Raw genomic sequence first — 20,244 nt, 5'->3', positions numbered from 1 at the left:
TAAGGTTCTGATTTCTGCATGGTACCATTGTAGTTCAATGTGGTCTCTCAAAGTCGGGGATGGCCATTTGCTTGTAGTAAGTTATGTAAGCATATATGGATGATAATAATACTATTTTCCTTCTTAGAAGTACTAGTTTGCTTTGCTGTTCGGAACAATGACTTAGGCCCTTGGCTTAGGAATCCAAACCATTCTTTTGTTGGAAAAAATTTGGATGGATCATGCGAGCTGTAATATATAGTGAGCTCAATACAGATAAAAACTACACGAAGAGCGGACAGAAAAAAGCCAATTACGAGAGATTTGATTTAGAGCGGGTCATGGACACTTTCATGGCAAAGATGGTCTAGAGAAGGCCCGAGGTGTAAACGATCCGGACCATCAGAACATTAAAACAGTTGTATCTCACAAACCGGCATGAGTTTTCCAACATATCATATATGATTTTGGAGTAGGAGAAGATACTTTACCAACCAACCCGCTATGCCAGGTTGCCCATGCTAGATTTGCAACATTCCATGTCATATCAATGGTCAAAAGTCTTGTATAACTTTTGATCCTTTGAGTTGTATTAGTCCTGTCCAACATGAAAAGGGTTTTAAAAAATTAGGAGAATAATGTAGAGACTGTTTATAAATAGTAAGTTTACTATTTATAGTAAATCAAGTTTCTTAGGGTGTTTGAGTATAAAACTCCGTCCAAGGTTTGAGCTCATTATTTAAAGAGATGTAATTTCATTTTTTTTTTATAATCGGTCAATTTAATTTTGAATTTATTATAAATTATTTTTATTTTATCCCCGGTGGATTCAAGGAAACTCTGTGAGGAATCTAGAGCTCTGTGAATTTAGAGTAGTCATTCCCTAAGGAAGACGGTGATCGACCACATTACATCCCTCCCAGCATCAATATTAAAGCTACCATATAGGTTGGATTCTGCAGGTTCGTTGAGCATGACCCAACTACTATTAAATGGGTCATGTTGGGTTGGGTGAGGCTCTAAAATTTTTATGCAGGTGGGATAGGACCAGATTTCTTGACTCATTATTGAATAAGGTAGAGTTTGAGCTGATCCAACCTGGGCCAAATCCAATTCATTGTGAGGCCTACCCCAGCCCATTTAGTAATTAACCTTCCAAAAGAATCCACTTGATTGAGAGGTGCTGGCTATAAAATATTTATCCTAATTTGTACGAACTGTGAGCTGTTGTCATATTTCCTTCCTAAGCAGTCTATTAAGAACACCAAATGAAGGGTCAGGATTTTTCCATCTGTGTGATGTTTATTGGAGGGCTATCCGCAAGGGTGCCTCTATGGTACCCACAGTTTGGATAACAGAACCATTCCCACTTGTTCAAATTGAAAGCCATATGCTACCGTACAAATTTTGACCCGAGCATATACCTTGCAAACGTAAAACAGCTAACGTCATGTGAGTGGGCTCCACAAGCGTCATGCATGTGGGCCCCACTGTACGGCTCCAGTAAAATTCGAGCAAAAGTTTTCCATTCTACTGGAGCCGGTCAGTTGTTTCCTTGTATCAAAAGAAAAATATTCTCTTCTCGATTGCATCCTAATTTGTTTGTAGATATCGTGTTTTGCTCCACGGGGAAGTTAAAAATATCTTCAAATCCTTTTGATGGCACATAAGGGAGACTTATCTTTGATCTGAACCATTAATTCATTCAAACAACTATGAGGAAGCCATGGTGCAAGAATTACGCTGATCAGATGATCCTAGCCCTTTGAGTCCCGCCAATTTGTTACAGCATTTATTGTTTTCAAGCCATGTACATGGTTGGAATCATCACATCAAACTATTACTTTAGAATCGTAAGGATCCATCTACTGGATATTTCAAGATGATGATCAGAGCTATCTTGTTTCTCCCTTCAATCTTAATTATTTACTTTTATGTTATTGATCGCAAGCTTGGGATCATCTGATCGGTGTAACTTCTGCACTACTATGGCTTGTTGCTAATTATATAAATAAATGAATGTTACAGATCGATAACAGGTCACCCCATGTGTCATTTAAAAGGTTTAGGATGAAGTAAAACCCTTTTATATGTTCTTGGGAGTATTCCCCTTCATATTATGGCGGCCATGAAAATCCCTGTACAGGTAATTGCTGAGCTTGATCGTAGCTTCGCCCAATTTTTTTGGGGCTGGTCAGAAGGTAAGAAAAAATGGCATTGGGTAGCATGGAAGAAAGTGGCACGATCGATAGAGGAGGGTGGCTTGGGGGTTCGCAAGCTGAAAGATGTGCTTGACACGTTTTGTATGAAGCTATCATGGCAGGTCAGATATGAGGATAAGGAGGGCCCCTGGGTGTCCCTTATGCGATCTAAGTTCAGTAATGATTTGGAGTCAGACGGTGGGTCCCTTGCCACCAGCAACATGTCCCCTTTTTGGAAAGAAATCAGGTCTTTTTTGCCTTTCCTAGTGATGTAGAGCGGGTCACGGACAATTACATGGCCAAGATGGATCAGAAAAGGCCCGGTCAACAACAGAAGTGATCCAGACCATCGAACCTTAAATCGGGCGTATCTTGCAATCCGGAATGAGTTATCTGACGTAAAATATATGATTTTGGGGTAGAACGAGCTACTGAAGCCAACCAACCCTGCTATGCAGGGTTGCGCAGCCCGGAATTATGAAAAACCCCTGGATCGATGGTCGTTTTCCTGTTTTAATTTCGTTTTTACTATAAATAGTAACTTTTAGTTTGATTATAACTCTTCATCTGTCGGGCTTTAGGAGTTGTGCCCAACATGAAAAGAGCTTAGAATAATTAGGAGAACGGTTTGGTGAAGTCAAATAGGACACTTACTATTTTTGGCCGAAAACCTTGCGCACTAGTAGACATCACGACCGTCTATAAATAGTAAGTTTACTATTTATAGTAAGTCGTGGATTTTAGGAGTTTGAGTTGTAGTTTGATTCTGATTTCTTTCCCATTGCTTGGTTCCCCTATTTAAAGGGTTGTGAACTCGTTTTTATTCATCAATTAATCAATTTCAAATTTCTTAGAATTTATTTCTATTTTCTGCTTTCTTTCCTCGTGGATTCGAGAAGTCTCTGTGAGGAGTCCAGAGAAGCTCCATGGATTCGGAGTAGTTATCCTCATCACGTTCATCTCTACGTCACCTAGCTAGGACCGTGCAGTGGAATGTTGGGAATGGGGACCTTAATTTATGGACCACGAACTGGTCAGGCCTTGGCCCTCTCCAGCAGCTCATCTCCAGCCCAATTTCGACATCGATTCAGCTTCTGCAGGTGAGAGATTTCCTCGGGCCTACTGCCCTTCTTCCCCCGTCCTTGACCTGCTCCTTCATCCCTCAGGAGGCTTTCTCTTTCATTCTCCAAGGAGGTTTTTCTACTTCGGAGGAGAGACTGTCGACCTTCTAGCCCCATGACCCCTCTGGTACTTTCTCGGTTAAATCTACATGGAATTTACGTAGACTTGCTTCAGCTCCTAATTGGTGGTCGAGCTGGATTTGGGTCAGCAAACTCTCGCCGAAGATGTCTATTTTCTTTGGAGGCTCCTCCAGGGTGCGATCCCGATCGACAGCAGAATTCAATCCAAAGGCGTCCACCTTGCTTCCTCTTGTTCCTGCTGCTCTTCAATCAGCCTGTGCACACGGGAGCTAGAGTCGACCTCCCACCTATTCCTCAACGGGCTCTTTGCAAAGCAGACCTGGTCCTTCTTCTCATCCATATGCGGGATCTCTCCCATCCCCCACCATTCTATTGAGGGACGTCTGAGGCAATGGAAGCTTACGTCGGCTCCAGGCGCAGTGTCTGCTTTCTCCAGAAGAATTATCCTCATCCTCATTCTTTGGGAGATTTGGAAAGCTAGGAACTGGGCCAGGTTCGACGGGATCCAAATGCTCATGAACAAAAGTTTGTTGCCCATTAAGTGGTGGTGCAATCTCCTTCTAGAGGGCGATCCGGTCCTGTTACAATTGAACCTGGGATAGGGGTTGAGAAGTCAGCTGCCGCATTGCAGGGAGGCTCTCTCTAGCATCGTGAAATGGTCGAAGCCGGATAAGGGTTGGGTGAAACTTAATGTGGATGGATCGTCAAGAGGAAATCCGGGCTTGGCTGGCTGGGGTAGAATATGTAGAAGAGAAGATGGGAGTTTTGTTTTCGCTTTCTCGAGAGGTTCTGGGTGACCACAAACAATAGGGCAGAACTCCGAGCTATATACGATGGTCTTGTTTAGTGCCTGCTTAAAGGGATGTTGAAAGTGGAGGTTGAAACATACTCCAAGGTGGTGGCTGACCTCCTTATGGGGATTCGGGTCACACCCTAGCAATGGCGTCCCTGGGTGAGGCAGATTTCAAACCTGGGGAGGAGAGTCTGCTCTCGGACCCGTCTCATTCTTCGCGAAGCAAATGGGCCGGCAGACGGTATGGCTAGAGAAGGTAGCTTGAGTCAGAGGGATGCAGATTTTATTCACTTGAGGGAGCTTCCTTCCCCTGTTCGCGGCCTTCTATTCTTAGACAAAGTTGGATTAGGTTCAGTCAGATCTGCCCATGCGGAGTTGTAAAGTGTCTTCGTTTTCTTTGCTTTCCCTGTTTAGTTTCCTTTTCTTTGGTGGCTGCTTCAGGCTGCTTCTTATGATAGGCTTTAATATATATATATATATATATATATATATATATATATGGTGTACGGGAGGTACAGGGCATGCGTCAAAATATAACATGTATGTGAGATCTGAGCACTCCATCAGGTGATGTACACTATTCAGATCTTTGGGCATAAAATCAGGCCATTTCACTTAAGTGGGCAACAGAACATAAAAAGTAAAAAAGCAAATGAATAGTCATAAAAAGGTTTTACCAGTGAATTATTAGCTATGGCTAACTTGAGGAATGAAATTGCCTGATTATTTAGGATGTAAATCTAAACATTATGAAACCTAGATCTCTAAAAATTGTTTCATACTTGCACGTGTGCCTTTATGCAGATGAATAGTTCTGCATGCATGCCAGAATCAGGAAACTCCATAATATATACTTTAGTATTAGGCTGAGATCAAGGAAGAAATATTCATTGGTTTTCAAAGGCTTAGGAAATGTCATTTTTTAAAAAAAATTGAGAGAAATGAAAGGAAATAACACCATTAAAAAAATAAAAAAAAATCTGGGAGCATAAATGCTCAAGTTGAGTGGAGTTTCATTGAATATTTTCTTAAGATTTGTCAAATAAGCCAATCTCTTGTTGAGTTTTGTCTGAGTTTTTAACCCAGTTGTGACCTGATTGCGGTTAGTAAGTCATAATAAAATAGAATCCAGTTGAACAGGCAGGATTAGGCCCTGTTGAGCTTCTTGGATGAAAATATCTTGATGGTACAAGTTGCAATTTCTAAAAGGTAGGCTAAAGTGGTATTCCGTCCGAGTGAATACTTTCATGATACAATTATCTACAATTCTATCTTATCTAATTAGTTTTTAATCATGTAAAAATATTCCAATAATAAATAAAGTAGATGGGCTCCTGTTTTAAGGGATCGTGGCATGCTGGGTCTCACCAATGGCCATATTAACCAACTAAGCCACCTGGACCAATGGGTCTTGCATACATTGATGTGTCCAATCAGTGGGCTTTTGCCATGTTAATTACTTTTACTTTTTCTTTTTTCTTTTTTTGTGTTACTTTTTAAGGACGGTTCGATCAATTCAATCTTTTGGGCCACGGTGAGATCACGTGATAAGCCATCCACAACACAATCTACGCAATAAATACAACGTCTGAGCTCTGTGGGTCCCATTGTATTGTATTTGTTACATCAACACCATCCATCAGGTGTGTCCTTCAATGGTAAACCTTGAGGACAAAATCATTCAGACCCACAACTCAGGTGGGCCACACTATATGGATCATAGGTTTGTGTTGGATCCACCATGTTGTGTAATGTGCATATACGGCATCAAATCCCTTCATCAGGTCCTTCTAAACAGGATAGAAAGACAGTCCGAAAGTAATCATGATCCAGAATTCAGGTGGGTCTGAAGCCGTGGACTTAAAAGTTTTTCAGGTGTGAGTTTAACTAGTTTTACATGCTGTAGCTTACCTGAGTATTATGTAGAGATTATTTTCGGGATGTAAGGTGAACACGATGGACTTTACCTGATGCACGGAGTGGATGTGACGCGGAGTGTAACAGGAATGCACAGAGCTAGGGTGTTTTGTTAACTGCCTACCACAGGTGTTGCATATCAGGATTCCAGTTATTTATGGCAGGTTTGGATACCGCAAAATAAGTTACTTTTTCTACTTACACCGGAAGATAAGAGACTTATTTCAGATAAGTAAGCTTGGTTTATGATTAGTTATAAGTAACTTTTTTTTATTTAAAAGTATTTAATTATTTCAGTTTTTTTTTTTTTTCTACTTTTCATATATTGCTGAAGAGAGCCGAAGCTGATAAGTATGTTGTTTGCCAGACATACTTATCTTCTTAATAAGTAGAAATTAAGATAAGCTACTTGTGACATAAGTAGCTTATATTAAGCAACTTAAGATCCAATCGCAGGACATGGATTGTGTCTTACCCCACCAATCTCCAGCTAGGAACAGGCAGGAGCTTTGAATGGCCACCATGATGCATGGGTCTTTTCCACACCATCCATCCATTTTTTTTTCCTATCATTTTAGGGTAGAAGCTCAAAAATGAGACAGATCCAAGGCTCAAGTGGAGTACAGACTGGGGATTAAACTCTTACCATTAAAAACTTCTCATTGGGGGCCCAGAAATTTTGGATGGAGCTGATATTTGTGTTTTCTCTTCATCCAGGTCTATGTAACTTTATGAATAAGTTGGATGGAAAATAAAAATCACGGTGGGCCCTATAAAAGCTTCAATAGTGAGAATCAATATCAACTCTGCTTCTTGTGGTGTGGTCCACTTGAGCCTTGGATCTGCCTCATTTTTGGGATGATACTAAAAAATAGATGGACGGTGTGGACGCCATCTGCATACCCAAAGGCACCCTTAATACCTAACCTGTATTTAGGAATCAAATCCATATTATGGTTTCAACAAAAAAAAGGCATATTCAACTCATAATGGGTTTATTATATCCTGAGGTTTTGCTAGCCTACACACAGCACCACACGTGTACTACACATGCGACCTGGCTGATCAGTGGACCAGCCTGATTTTTGCTTACAGTCGTCATGATGCTGGGACCCCTGATGCACTGCTCGGATGTCCAACATCGTTCCGATTTGATATGCGCGCTGCGTGTGGAAGGGGATGCGTGTGACTATTGCAAACCTCCTAATTATGTTATTTAACTAAGAATATTCACGCCATTCAGCTCTTTCCATGTGGCCTGTGGAGATATTTATGGCTAATCCACCATTGGAAAGGAAATTGAGAACCTTTGAATGGTTGAAAATATCACGTCTGTGTGGGGGGCTGTGAGTATATGATATACTTAGTCCACCACCAACATAAATCCTCCAATCTCGACCATCCAAATGGCTGGACCCATTGTGTTAGGAGCATATTCCAAAGAAAACATTGATGGCACAATCATAATTATCTAATTCAGAATGATTAATTTGGACCACTTATGGTTTTATTTTCAACCCCGCATATGATAGCCATGGCTATGGTTGTTTAATCAGTTGGATCTTCGGGGATGGATGATTTGTACTGACTGAGATTGGTGTACAAATGTACATATGTAGAAAGAACAAGTCACCGCCATTTAAAACTGGGGTGAACATTGACTGAAGCCTTGTCCATTCCATATAAAGGGCTTGAAGCACTTAGAAATCCAAGTGAGCATAAGAAAGCATTTGGAGTGGCCGTTCCATTGTAAGTATCATTTGATAATTGGAATGGCACAAAACACAAAGCAAAAAAAACATAGGGAGGGAAGAGTTCCGAATCGTTGACCAATACTTTCCATGCAATGGAGGCGGTCATGAAGTGTTTGTAATCCTTGACCAATACCTTCCGAGCAATGGAAGTCATCAACCCAATATTGGGAAGGCACCACAGGTTTTGGCCTCTGCATTGCCACAAAATCATCAACCAAATTCGGATGCAGCGCCACAGAGTCAGGCCCCAGCATGGCCAAAAAATCATCAACCCAAACGGAGCCTAGCATGGCCACAAAATCCCCCTCAAGTGGCAGATTACAGACAAGTGGGCAAGATGCACGTGGGTATCTTGTTTGTGGACAAATATTCTAAGTATGCACCCGGCAAGGCTTTTTAGCTCTCTCTCTCTCTCTCTCTCTCTCTCTCTCTCTCTCTCTCTCTCTCTCTCTCTCTCTCTCTCTCTCTCTCTCTCTCTCTCTCTCTCTGTTTGTACATTAGAGGGCAGTCCCATGTAAACATGTTCCCTAAGTGAACGTACACATAAACTCTCTCTCTCTCTCTCTGAATAAGGATTTACTAAGTTGACTGTTACGTGAGAAATGTAAAATGTTTTGCTATTTTCACTACTAATGTTCTTCTTTGTTTTCTTCGTTTTCTTTCATTGCTAGTAGCGAGACACAAATTTCCTACCAGTATTTGCAGTTAAAAATAAAAAATAAAAAAAAACACCATGAGGCTCTTGGCAATTTTCGTGTGTCATCCACTCTGTTGATCATCTGTGCTAGATCATTTATCACGTGAGCCCAGATCAAACACTATAAAAAGTGGAGATGGGACACTTGAGCGTACTGCAAATTTGGACCAAAAAGATATATAGTTTTTTCCTTTGGGCTAGTGGGGGACTGCCTTTTTAATGGATTTGATGGCATATAATGATTTTGGTGACACCATGAAGATTTCAGTTGTGGCCATTCCCATCCCTGCTGTTCCATGTGGCATAGCCCTCTTGAATTTTGGATTAGCGTGAAATGGCACTAGTGATGGATGGAGCGGATATCATGCACATCATTATTGCCGCACAAAGCTTTTTGTTGTGGGGCCTCTCTATTGTAGGTATTCTCACCCAACTAGAAAGCCCCTCAGTCAAGAGAACCTTGGATTGAGGGCTACTTCCAATGGGGCATGGGCACCAATACTCCACAAAAGTTATTTATTTATTTATTTATTTTTTTTGGTAGTGAAGTGTTAGGATGTGTCCCCAAACACTAATGTTAATGGGGCAGCATACATTTGAGCTAATGTTTTGAAAATTGGTAGGATAGAAGGGTTAGACTATTTTGAAAATTGGTAGGATGAAGGGTTAGAATGGGTTGCACCTGAACTAGATCTAATGACAATCAAGTTCACATAAAATCTAAATCAACTAAGGGCTTGTCAACTTATTTGGAGGCGCCGACGAAACTAAGGATTAGGCATGAAATTCTCACTTTCATTCCTAACCCTGATTTTGCAGTATATCTGGGAGAAGGGGGTTCCCAAATGAGGGCTTTATATAGTGCCAAAATTGGTGAAAATGGCCATGAGGGCTGGGTTTTTACTATACTAACCTTGTGGGAGTGTGTTTTTACCCTTTGGGGGCTACGACGGGGCATATGAGTCGACACTTACCATTGGATAGTTGGCCTTAGTGATGATCTATACATAGACACAATCGGCCTGCCATTTGGACGTGTCGATCGATGGGTATGATAAAAAGTCTATTTAACAGTCGCTAATGGTCGATTGGGCCACAATTATATAAATATGTGAAAATATTAACTTTAATTGTTGCTCTAAATTTGGTTATGATCTAACGGTCCAAAAGTCATAACTTAGGCAAAGACTGAATGTAAATAAGTGACATAAGTTCTTGGTTAATTTCAATAATATTCGCACAACTCATGCACCAACCTTGCAAGTCTAAATTGAGCGAATCAAGTCATAATCTTGTCTCAATTTCTCATGATGGATGTCAAACCCACTAATACGAACGTATTTTTATAGCAACGGGTTTAGTTGCCCATTAACGAATGGTCTAAAGCTCGTTCAGATAATCAGGGCATTTCCGTAATGAATAGGGTAGTGAGATTTTTTATATGCAATGATTAGGCTTTGGATTAACTAATTCAATAGTATTGCCTATTTACAATTAGCGAAAATAACGATTCAGTCATAATCACTCTAAATTGGTGGTTCGTAGGCTAAATGGGTAGCTGGGTTGATTTGGTGTGTTAATTAAAATCTGACCCCTAATTATCTTAACTTTAAGTAGTTCTTTAATTAGTTATGGTTGTCTTGATTAACCAATAATAGGTCAGCTAGATTTGATCCTTAGATGATCAAGTCACGAAAGTAGATTCGAGGTTTATATGATTGTGGCAGATTCGATGATTTTCTATGGTTGATTTATCGAATTTGTGTAGTTCTTTATCGGTACCATACGTGTATATGCTCACCTCAAGGATTGAAGTTCAGTTAGTGACAACGTAAAGAATTTTTTACTTTTTATTTTTGAAAATCTAAAATAGTGAAAATCCACAACATTAAACAAATATCTAAGATTGTAGAGTCATTCCTATATTTTAAATGGTGCCAAAGTGAAACTACGAGTTATCATTTAGGGCCGCATGCTTATTATGGGCACGGGCCGTCTAAAGGCAAGCACAGATTTCAAACCGAGACACTTCCGTAAGGTGGACCACACTAGGCACGTTGTGACGGTTAAAGGCATGCACATAGAACTGCACCAACATGTATCCCAGATTAGATATCAAGATCATCTATAGATAGGTCATGCTCTGATTTGATTGAACCATCCTGACCTATGATAAGAGGGCATGTATTTGTTGAAGTCCAAATGATGGGTTAGGATTTTTCCAGCTGGGGCAAATTTTTTCATGGCCATCCACTTCGGGCCCTATCATAGCCACGGCTTAGATCACTGAACCATGTGTCCCACTTGCAGAGACTAAAACCCAAACGGCACCGTAGAAATTTCGACCCGACCATTTTCATTCGCAAAACGGCTTATGTCATGTGAGTGGGATCCACAAGCGTCATCCACGTGGCTCCATCAATTGTGTTGTTCTCCTTCATATGAGATATAAAGAGAAAATATCTCTCTTTAATTTCCTTGATTTGAGGCTTTTCAGAAAAGGCGTCGTATAGAACGTGGAGTAGGTGGAAGTTATAGTCCCCATTTTACTATTGGAAGACGAAACTGGCCCCACCCAAATACGATGGGCCTGATGTGTGTGGCCCCAATTTCAGCAGCCAATTGGAGGGACTGCTAAATCTGGGTTAAGGCAAGAAATTGGTAAGGGATTATCTTTATTGCCAGTGGAACGTGGTCCACGTGTAAGCATGAGACACATATATGAGATCCAGACTGTTTACCATTCGGTCAGTCCTTGTGATGTGAGCTAGCCTAAAAATTAGACATGTAAGGACATGAGTCCAAATTCACACAGATTATATATCCAAAGCTCAAATCGGGTAAACAGCATGAAACAGTGCGATGGGGATGCCGGCCATTAAAACCATAGGGGGGCCTACCGCTATTTTTATATGTCATTCAACCGTTCATAAGGTGAGTCCCATCAGGATGAAATTACAAAAACACATATAAACCTGGTAGAACACTTTCTCATTGTTTACTGTGGTGTGGCTCACATAAGTGTTGGATATACCTGATTTTTTTTCTCAACTCCTAACATGACCTGACACGAGAATTTTTTCTTGCAAGGCCATGTGTTAGCGAGCAATACACACTTGTAACAATTGATCATACTGTTAATCAATCGGGTCGCATCTTACATCTGAGTAATCAAGCGAGTTCAATTGTCACGGTTGGCCACATAATGAAACTTGAATGTGGATCACCGTTCCCATTTTCTTTCTAGCAGGCTTGTGGCCTGTCTGATGATTGGGCTCACCCATTTTAGGCAACGTAAAATAGAAGGCGGGTCCCACTTAATGAATGGTCAAGATGTGTCACATCGCACGTGAAGGGTTGTAGAGTCGATCGTCTGGGAATCTGAATTTCACCGTTAATCTCTTGCCGCTCCTTTAAGCTATAGAAATATACTCACTCTTAACCACCGAAAGCCAATGAGATGAAATTTCTAAATCCCATTGGATAGAAGACCAGAACCTTTGAACGTTGAAATATCCCTTAATCTCCCATGTCCCATGTACCAATGAAACACACGCTTGCCGGTCCAAGATGTCCATCAGGTGGGTCCCACTTTCTAGATGCCCAAGCCCCAAAGAATCAGGTCAGGTGCACTGATCAGGTGCGCCGGTATTTATAAAACAAAGACTTGGAGCCGTCCATTTGTTTGTGACGTTGCGGCCGTCCAGATGAGTATAGGCAAGAGCATCTAAATGGTGGAATACACTTTATTGATGTCTTAGATCTCGCACCCATGGCCCATCTGATTACCTCTCCTACCCCTTCGCACCTGTCAATTTTTTTTCCCTTACTCTGTGCATGTAAGTGGATTAATAGAAGCCATGTGTGGGAAGCAGGGCTCGCTCCAAGCTCAGACAACATGGCCGAATCCACGCTAGTGCAGCCTAAGCAGCGAGGGAAAATAACTCCTAAAGTGATTGAGGTGACATGGACTGGTAGACTTCGTGCGTTGAAGAAACACGGGCGTGACTACTAGAAAGGTGATTAATGCCTAATATCTTAGTATGTAATGCGTGCGGGGTAGGAAATTCTCACACCATCAGAACTCTGAAAAGCCTAATTCGGCACCACAATCTTGTCATGCTCGTCATTCTGGAACCAATGCTGCGGGAGGAGAAGAGAGTTCGCACTGGGCTGAAACTTGGGTTCCGTTCCTCCTGCTCCAATGCCACTCAAGGAGGGAAAATCTAGGCGTTTTGGCCTTCTTTAATCTCTCCCAGGTTCCTAGCTGTATCGGACCAGTGGCTGTCATTCGAAATCTCCCTCACGCAACCTACAGACAAGATTCTCATCACCTTTGTGTACGCGAAATGCTCCCGTTTCTTGCGTAAAAAGCTATGGGAGGACCTGTCCCTGTTCAAAATGCGGTGTAACTCCCCTTCGGCTGTCTGCGGTGATTTCAACACAGTCACTTCACAATCAGAAAGACTTGGCTCCTTAGCTTATGATGCTAGAAGTGCGGCTGATTTCGTGGACTTTTTGGCTACAGCGGGCCTCTCAGACACCATGTTCTCGGGAAATCGGTTCACCTGGGGTAGCAGTCAATCAGGCCGCCCGAGGGTCTAGGCCAGATTAGATAGAGCTTGTTGTAATTCCAGACGGCTTCAACTATTCCCAGCCTTCCATGTTAATCACCTGCCTAGACATAATTCTGACCATGTGCCCCTTCTTCTGAATTTTCCTGAGCCCCAGCAGCAGGGTCCCAACCTTCCGTTTCTAACGAATGTGGTGCTCCCACAATGGCTTTCAGGATCTTATCCAACAAGTGTGGGCTGCGCCTGCGGTGGGGAACCCAATCTAAATTATCATCGCAAAACTGAAGGCGGTTAAACAAGCTCTTAAACAGTGGAACAAGAATGTCTTCGGTAATATTTTCAGGCAAATCCAATCGACTGTGTCGGACCTCAGCCGCGCTGAAGCAACTGCACTTGACACCCCTTTCGTGGCAGCCCAGCAGGAAATTCATAACCTTCGAGATTCCCTATCTCACCTGGAAAGCTACGAAGAAACATTCTGGAAGCAAAAATCGTGGGCCCATTGGCTGGAAGATGGGGACCAAAACACAAAATTCTTCCACTCTATTGTGACTGGTAACTTTAGAAGATCGGCTATCCATTTGATCAAGCGTGCCGATGGCACTACGCTCTCCAACATCCCGGATATTAAAGTAGAGGCAATCGCCCATTTTCAGCTCCTTCTGCAGGAGGATGGTATCTAGCGCCTAGGTGATTTCCTGGACCCTATTCCACACAAGGTGACAGCACAAGATAATACTTTCCTGATGGCGGATCCTTCCTATGAGGAGCTGTTGGATGCAGTTAAAGCCATCCCTCTGGATAGTGCAGCAGGCCCTGACGGATTCACAACAGCCTTCTTCCAATCGTGTTGGCCCACCATTTGTCACAACCTTCTTTTGGTGGCAAAATATTTCTTTAGCGGAGCTGCTCTTCCTCGCGCCCTCACGGCTTTGCTGATATGCCTCATTCCCAAGATAAGTGCCCTAGTTTTTTCTCCAACTATCGCCCTATCAGTCTGTGTAGTTGCTTGTATAAAATCTTTTCTCACATCATTACTGTAAGACTGGGAGCTATTCTCCCAGGAATTGTTTCCACAGAGCAGGCTGCTTTTGTGCAGGGCAGATCCATGACTGAAAGTTGCGTCTTGGTGCAAGAAATTTTCAGAGATATCAACAAGAAAGTCAGGGGAGGCAACTTGCTCATCAAATTAGACATGGAAAAGGCTTACAACAGGCTTAACTGGAAATTCCTAAGAGAGGTCCTTAAGCGGTTCGGCTTCCACGACAACTAGATTTTGCTAGTTGAGAGGTGCTTGGCTAATTGCTAGTTTTCAATTCTCATAAATGGCGAGGCGGTTGGCTTCTTCCATTCCTCTAGAGGTCTGAGACAGGGAGACCTGATCTCCCCAAGCCTTTTCATTCTTGCGGCTGAGGGTCTTAGCCGTGGCTTCCATCGTCTGGTGTCCTCCGGGATGTGCCAGCCCTATAGGATGAGACCGAACTACCCTCTCATTTCCCACCTGCAGTTCGCTGATGACACGATTCTCTTCATCAATGGCTCCTCTACGTCACTGTGGCACCTTAAGATGTTCTTGGAAAACTACTAAAGATGCTCAGGTCAAAAAATCAATGCTGTTAAAAGCTTCTTCATCGCCCCAACATCCATGCCCGTTTCCAGACGTAGGCAGGCAGAGCGAATTCTCGAATTCTCTAAATCTTCGCCTCCATTCTCCTATTTAGGTGTTCCCATTTACCTGGGAAAACCAAAGAGCAGTCAATTCCAGGGGTTAGTTGACAAGATCTAGGCAAGGATCCTTATGTGGCACAATCGCATTCTTTCCCAAGCTGGAAGACTCACCCTCATCACCCTCGTTCTTAACAGTATCCCTATCCACACGTTGTTGGCTACGGAGGTCCCTACAGCTGTCCTAGCTCATCTGGAGAAATTGTTTGCTGATTTTTTCTGGGGGTCGGCTGGGCCGAAAAAGAAATGTCATTAGCGCAACTGGAATAACCTCCTCCTGCCTAAATCGGAAGGTGGGCTGGGTTTAAGGTCGTTGAAATCAGTGATGCACGCATCTCGTCTAAAGTTGGTGTGGACGGCTCTGTTCTGGGGAGACACAAGCAGCTGGTGCAAATTTGTTAGAGTGAAATATGGTGCAGATTTTCAGGGGAGCAGATCAATCCTCCAGCTATCACGGTTGTGGTTTCCAATGTAGCTCCCATATGGAAAAAAAGTAGGGCTCTTTTTCCCCTACTGAGAAGTAAATCGAGGTGGCTAATAGGCTCCATTAATTTTTGGACGGAAGACTGGTCGAGCCTCGACCCTTTGTGGGATCTACATCTGAACTAGCTAGAACCAAACTTTGCCTCTATTTCAGATTGAATTGGTCCCTCGGGCTGGCTGGACCATTCCAAAGCCATGCACGCCCAACCCCAGGCTATGGTACACCACGTCTCAGTGGAAGGTTTTTGCACGTCGGATACCGAAGATAGATGAATTTGGATTGCAGCGGGGAATGGTGAGCTTTCAGCTGCCTTGGCTTGGAAATGCATCAGACCCTTCGCCCCTAAGAACAATTGGGCTGCCTGGGTTTGGTTCCCCAATCTCCTTCCCAAACTCTCCCTATTTACCTAGAAGATCCTCCACAATGTTGTTCCTGTGGATGTTAATATTCAAGCCAAAGGGATTAGTGTGGCCTCAATGTGCTCCTGCTGCGCCCCGCCCAGACTGTGAATTGTTGGCCCATCTTTTTGCCACTAGGTCCTTCGCTAGCCAGGTGTGGGAACGTTTTCGTCGGGATTGCGGGATCCCCTAGCCTTTACCTGCATTGCCTTCATCCCGCGCGTTACATGGGTGGAACGCTTCCACGCCATCGACTTCCCCCCTTAAAGGTTTGATCCCCATCTTCATCTTCTGGGAACTGTGGCAAGCTAGAAACTCAAGCCGCTTCGAAAATACTCCCATCGAGATTGCCTCCATTGAAGCTCAGATCCTCCATTGGGCGTATTGTCTCAACCTCGTTTTGCCTGCTCCTAAAAAGATTCCCAGATCGGTGGTTTCCATGGCTATTGGCTGGAACCTCCCAACTCCTCAAGTACAGCAAACGAACACCTCCATTGTTAAGTGGCGTAGGCCGTTGGATTATGCTGTATGTGGATGGGTCAGCTCGGGGCACTCGGGTGGTGGGGGTGTTGGGAGAGATGAGGCAGGTAATTTCATATTTAGTTTTGCCCATGGCTATGGAACCGGCACTAACACTAGGGCGGAATCGAGAGCGGCTTGGGACGCCCTCGCGCTGGCGCATCAGTTGGGCTACTCCAACATTATTCTGGCTTCTGACTCCTTGATTGTGGTGAAAGCCCTTGAGCATTCAGCGGCTTTCTCTTGGCCAATCTGGTATTGGAAGACACGTATCTCCCATCTTGCCCTCGCCCTTCACCTAAAAATTATCTACACGCCAAGGGAAGCCAACTCAGTGGCGGATGATCTGGCCCGTTTGGGTAGCATGGCCCAGTCCAACCAAATTTTCAAGAGCCATGTCGATCTTCCTGGTCACATCAAGGGCCTCTTGTTCTTAGACAAAGTAGGCCTTGGTGCTCTGCGTCACTCCTAGCGCTGCTCCCCTCTGTCCTTGCTCTTCCCCCATATGATAGGAGGGCCGTTCCCTTTTTGTTTCTGGCCCTCCTGAATTTGTAGAGTCGGCGCCGGCCGTTCATTAATGGAATTTTCTTTTAAAAAAAAAAAAAGTGGATTAATAGAAGTGAGGGAGCATATGCGAAGAGTCCATTCATTGCAAGTTGCATGAGGTAATGAGGGATCGGATTAGGTGCGGCACCGGCCTCATCCAAGCCCTTATGGTGGAGCCCACCATAATGTATGAATTTTATATGTACGCCGTCCATCCGTTTTTTTCCAGATCATTTAATTTTAAGGCATGAGCCCAAAAATGAAGCAGATCCAAATCTCAAGTGGACCATATTATAAGAAACAGTGGTGATTAGAGTTCTTCCATCGGATCAATGCTACATAAAAATGAAAAAGAAGATACGACGGTCAATATGAATAATTCTTTAGGCAAAAGTTTAATTCGGATAACATGTCTCTAGGGAAGATTTTTGGATGAAATGGCAATAACCATCCATCCCATTAGTGCTTGAGAATCGGACAGTTGTATTAAGAAAGGCAAGCGTTTGGAAAGTCAGTATTCTCCAATCAGCATGAGTTTTCATGGTGGGCCTGATAAGTGGTGGAACCTAACGGACGGTCTAAATCTATGATTTAACCATCCAGTTGTCTAAAAGCAGCATGGCATACTAAGAGAACCATTGTCCTCTAATGCACACTGGAGCATTTCTCTTATTTCCCTTTTGGGGTCGTTCAGATGTAGGTAAATCTCAGTTATGTATCATTTACACACAGGCCTTTGGATGTGATGAGAGAGATGAAAAAGATTAAAAGAAAGAAAAGAAGAAAGAAATTGATTCCACTTGGAGGGGCAAGTAACACTTTCACCTTCTGTCTTCTTCTTTTTTCCTGGTCGGACCCACAAGACTTACAACATGCATGACGGAGAATTTGCAACCAATCAGAAAAGCAGGAGAACACTTCCGCTTTGGTCATGAGCCATGGGTCCTACCATGTATAGAATCTTCCAATCATTGCGCTACCACTCTCCTCCTTGCACCCTCTAAATAGATTGAGAGATAGGCACGAACCAACCGAAAGCTAGCCCATCAGCAACCCCATTCAAATAGTGGGCCCTTCTAAGTAACCCTCTATAAATGAAAGTTCACCCTTAGAGAGGACTTGTGCACTAAAATCAACCCCTTCTATCAGTTTTCACCTTAGCCTTCCTCTGTCGAATGGCACCCCAAGCAGACCTTGCCAAGGTAGGGAAAGATGCGTTTGATCTACTTGAAGGGTATCTAGCTCAGAAAAGAAGGCCTCCTCAAGCTCAACCTTATGCTCAAGTCCAACCGCTTGCTCAAATGGTGGCCCAGATTCCTCCAAGAAACAACATCATAGACGGAATACCGGCCATTGAGATACAGACTTACGTAATTTCGATGCGGAGGAGCGTTGTATGTAGATATCAGAAGCTGCACTAAGGTGCTGACTTCTGCATGGTACCATTGTAGTTCAATGTAGTCTCTCTCCTTCGGGGATAGTCGTTTGCTTGTAGTAAGTTATGTAAGCATATGTGGATGATAATATTATTATTTTCCTTTTTATGAAAGGTTTCTAGTAGTAGTACTAATTTGTGTTGCTGGTCAGAACAATGACTTGGGCCATTTCTTATTTAATGAAATGATTTATGGTTGAATTGTTGTCTGTTGGTTTTTTTTAAAAAAATTATTTTCTGCCTGTTTGTTTGATGGCCATGTATATCAGGTCCCTATTGTAGATCGTATGCATTGATGTACATATTGTTGGGAGTTAGGGAAGCAAACCTCGAATTCGAATCAAACACATGAAAAATAAACACAACAAAACATGTACAGAAAGACAATTTTTACGTGAAAAAGTCACGTGAGAAAAAATTACGGCACAAAGCGACAATAAAATGTATTATGAATAACGAAATACAAGGGATTTAATCACTTATTAATGAGAAGCCCTTCAAAAAACCCTAGCCTCCCTTCGAAATCCTCTTAGAAATGTTTAAGACATCTTAATCATACCGTAATCCTGCATTACACCCATATTTAAAGTATAACAATCGGGCTAGGAAATAATTCATGCAATTACGCAAAAACGTGTATGATCGACATCGATCTAAGCATCGATCGATCGAGCTCCCATGTTCGATCAATTGAACATCTTACAAATATTTTCTAAATTATGTCAATCGATCGACCCGATAGTTTGATCAATTAAGCATGCCCAAAACTGTCCAGAGATCAATCTATATAATTTGAGGCTCACTCAATCAATCAAATAAGCTATTCGATCGATCAAGATCCTATGTTTCAGTACAAATTAAAGACATCTAGACAATATGTAACACCTCGGTTCCCAAAACTCGAGTACACTACTCATTTTTCAAAAATCCGAGTGTTAACCTTTAAAGATACCTAAATTCCAGGTACATTTTTTTATCAGGGTTAGTAATCTAGCGGAATAGTAGCAAATCAAGTATAAAAGGGAGTCCAAATATACATAACCAAATATTCAAGTGGCAGCCCGAAAACTTATACAAAACAATGTTTAGGTTTTTATAAAACATGACAGTACAAATTAAATACAAATGAAATCAGGAATAGAGAGTCGTAAGATCATCTGGCTCTTCGTATTCCACACAAACACTAACATGCGCGTCATCTGCATTTCCTGCACACTGAATACGGCTTAATAGCGTCAATGGCTATCCCAATGAGGTATAACCTGTTGAGGGTCAAATATTGCATATTAGACCCCATTGATTGCATGGATTTACGATTATGATATTGCTTAACGGCCTGAATTAATCGTGTTTGTAATGCAGGGTGTGTCTACGAGCACGGACTGAAAAGGATGCTAAAAGCATAGATTTGACGCTCTGGCATCACCAAGGTATTGGACAGGACTCCATGGGACCAAGATCGAGGATTTACACATTAGAGATCAGAGAAATTCCAGCCATTCACTTCAAACAGGCCTGAAAAGAACGTCCAGAATGCAAGATCACAAGGTTCCTACCATCTGATTGGCTCGAAAATTTATACATGGCCTGAGGACCATAAATTAACTGTACACGTCGAATTTCAACTGTTCTATCTCTGCGGAAGTGACCCAATGGGCAGATCATCCCATAAAACAGAGATTTGGGACCCACCTGATATCTGGATGCGCTCCAATTTTGGTTTCAACGGTATACATGAGGTGAAAAAGTGGATGGATGGATTGGATTTTGCATATACATCAAGGCGAGACCCACTTTATGAAGGTCAAGTGCACAGAAGCCGTGCACTCGCCGTGCACGGAGTGAGCCAAGTCGGTCAGCAGGAGCTGACCGGACTTGTGGGCCACCATCGTAACTTAAAGGTCCGATCCGGATCGTCTATCAGAATTCTATAGGTCCTCTAACCATCGCCTACGTGGTGGAATCCCGGAAGATGATGGATATTTGATTTCATCCGTTAAAACGGACGATAGATGGTGAA

At 42.6% G+C, this 20,244-nt stretch overlaps 1 long non-coding RNA gene across 1 annotated transcript; it reads left to right on the top strand.

Annotated features, from left to right (window-relative positions):
* The first annotated feature begins 12,263 nt into the window (after nucleotides 1-12,263).
* On the top strand, nucleotides 12,264-18,352 carry LOC131225498 (uncharacterized). The gene is made up of 2 exons (XR_009161372.1): nucleotides 12,264-12,405; nucleotides 16,868-18,352. It is a non-coding gene; the product is annotated as an uncharacterized LOC131225498 (long non-coding RNA).
* Nucleotides 18,353-20,244: the final 1,892 nt, after the last annotated feature.

The sequence above is a fragment of the Magnolia sinica genome, chromosome 14 (assembly GCF_029962835.1).
Source record: "Magnolia sinica isolate HGM2019 chromosome 14, MsV1, whole genome shotgun sequence".
Classification (NCBI taxonomy): Eukaryota; Viridiplantae; Streptophyta; class Magnoliopsida; order Magnoliales; family Magnoliaceae; genus Magnolia; species Magnolia sinica.
Note: the sequence above shows the minus strand (reverse complement) of the source record. Positions and strands in the feature narration are given on the sequence as shown.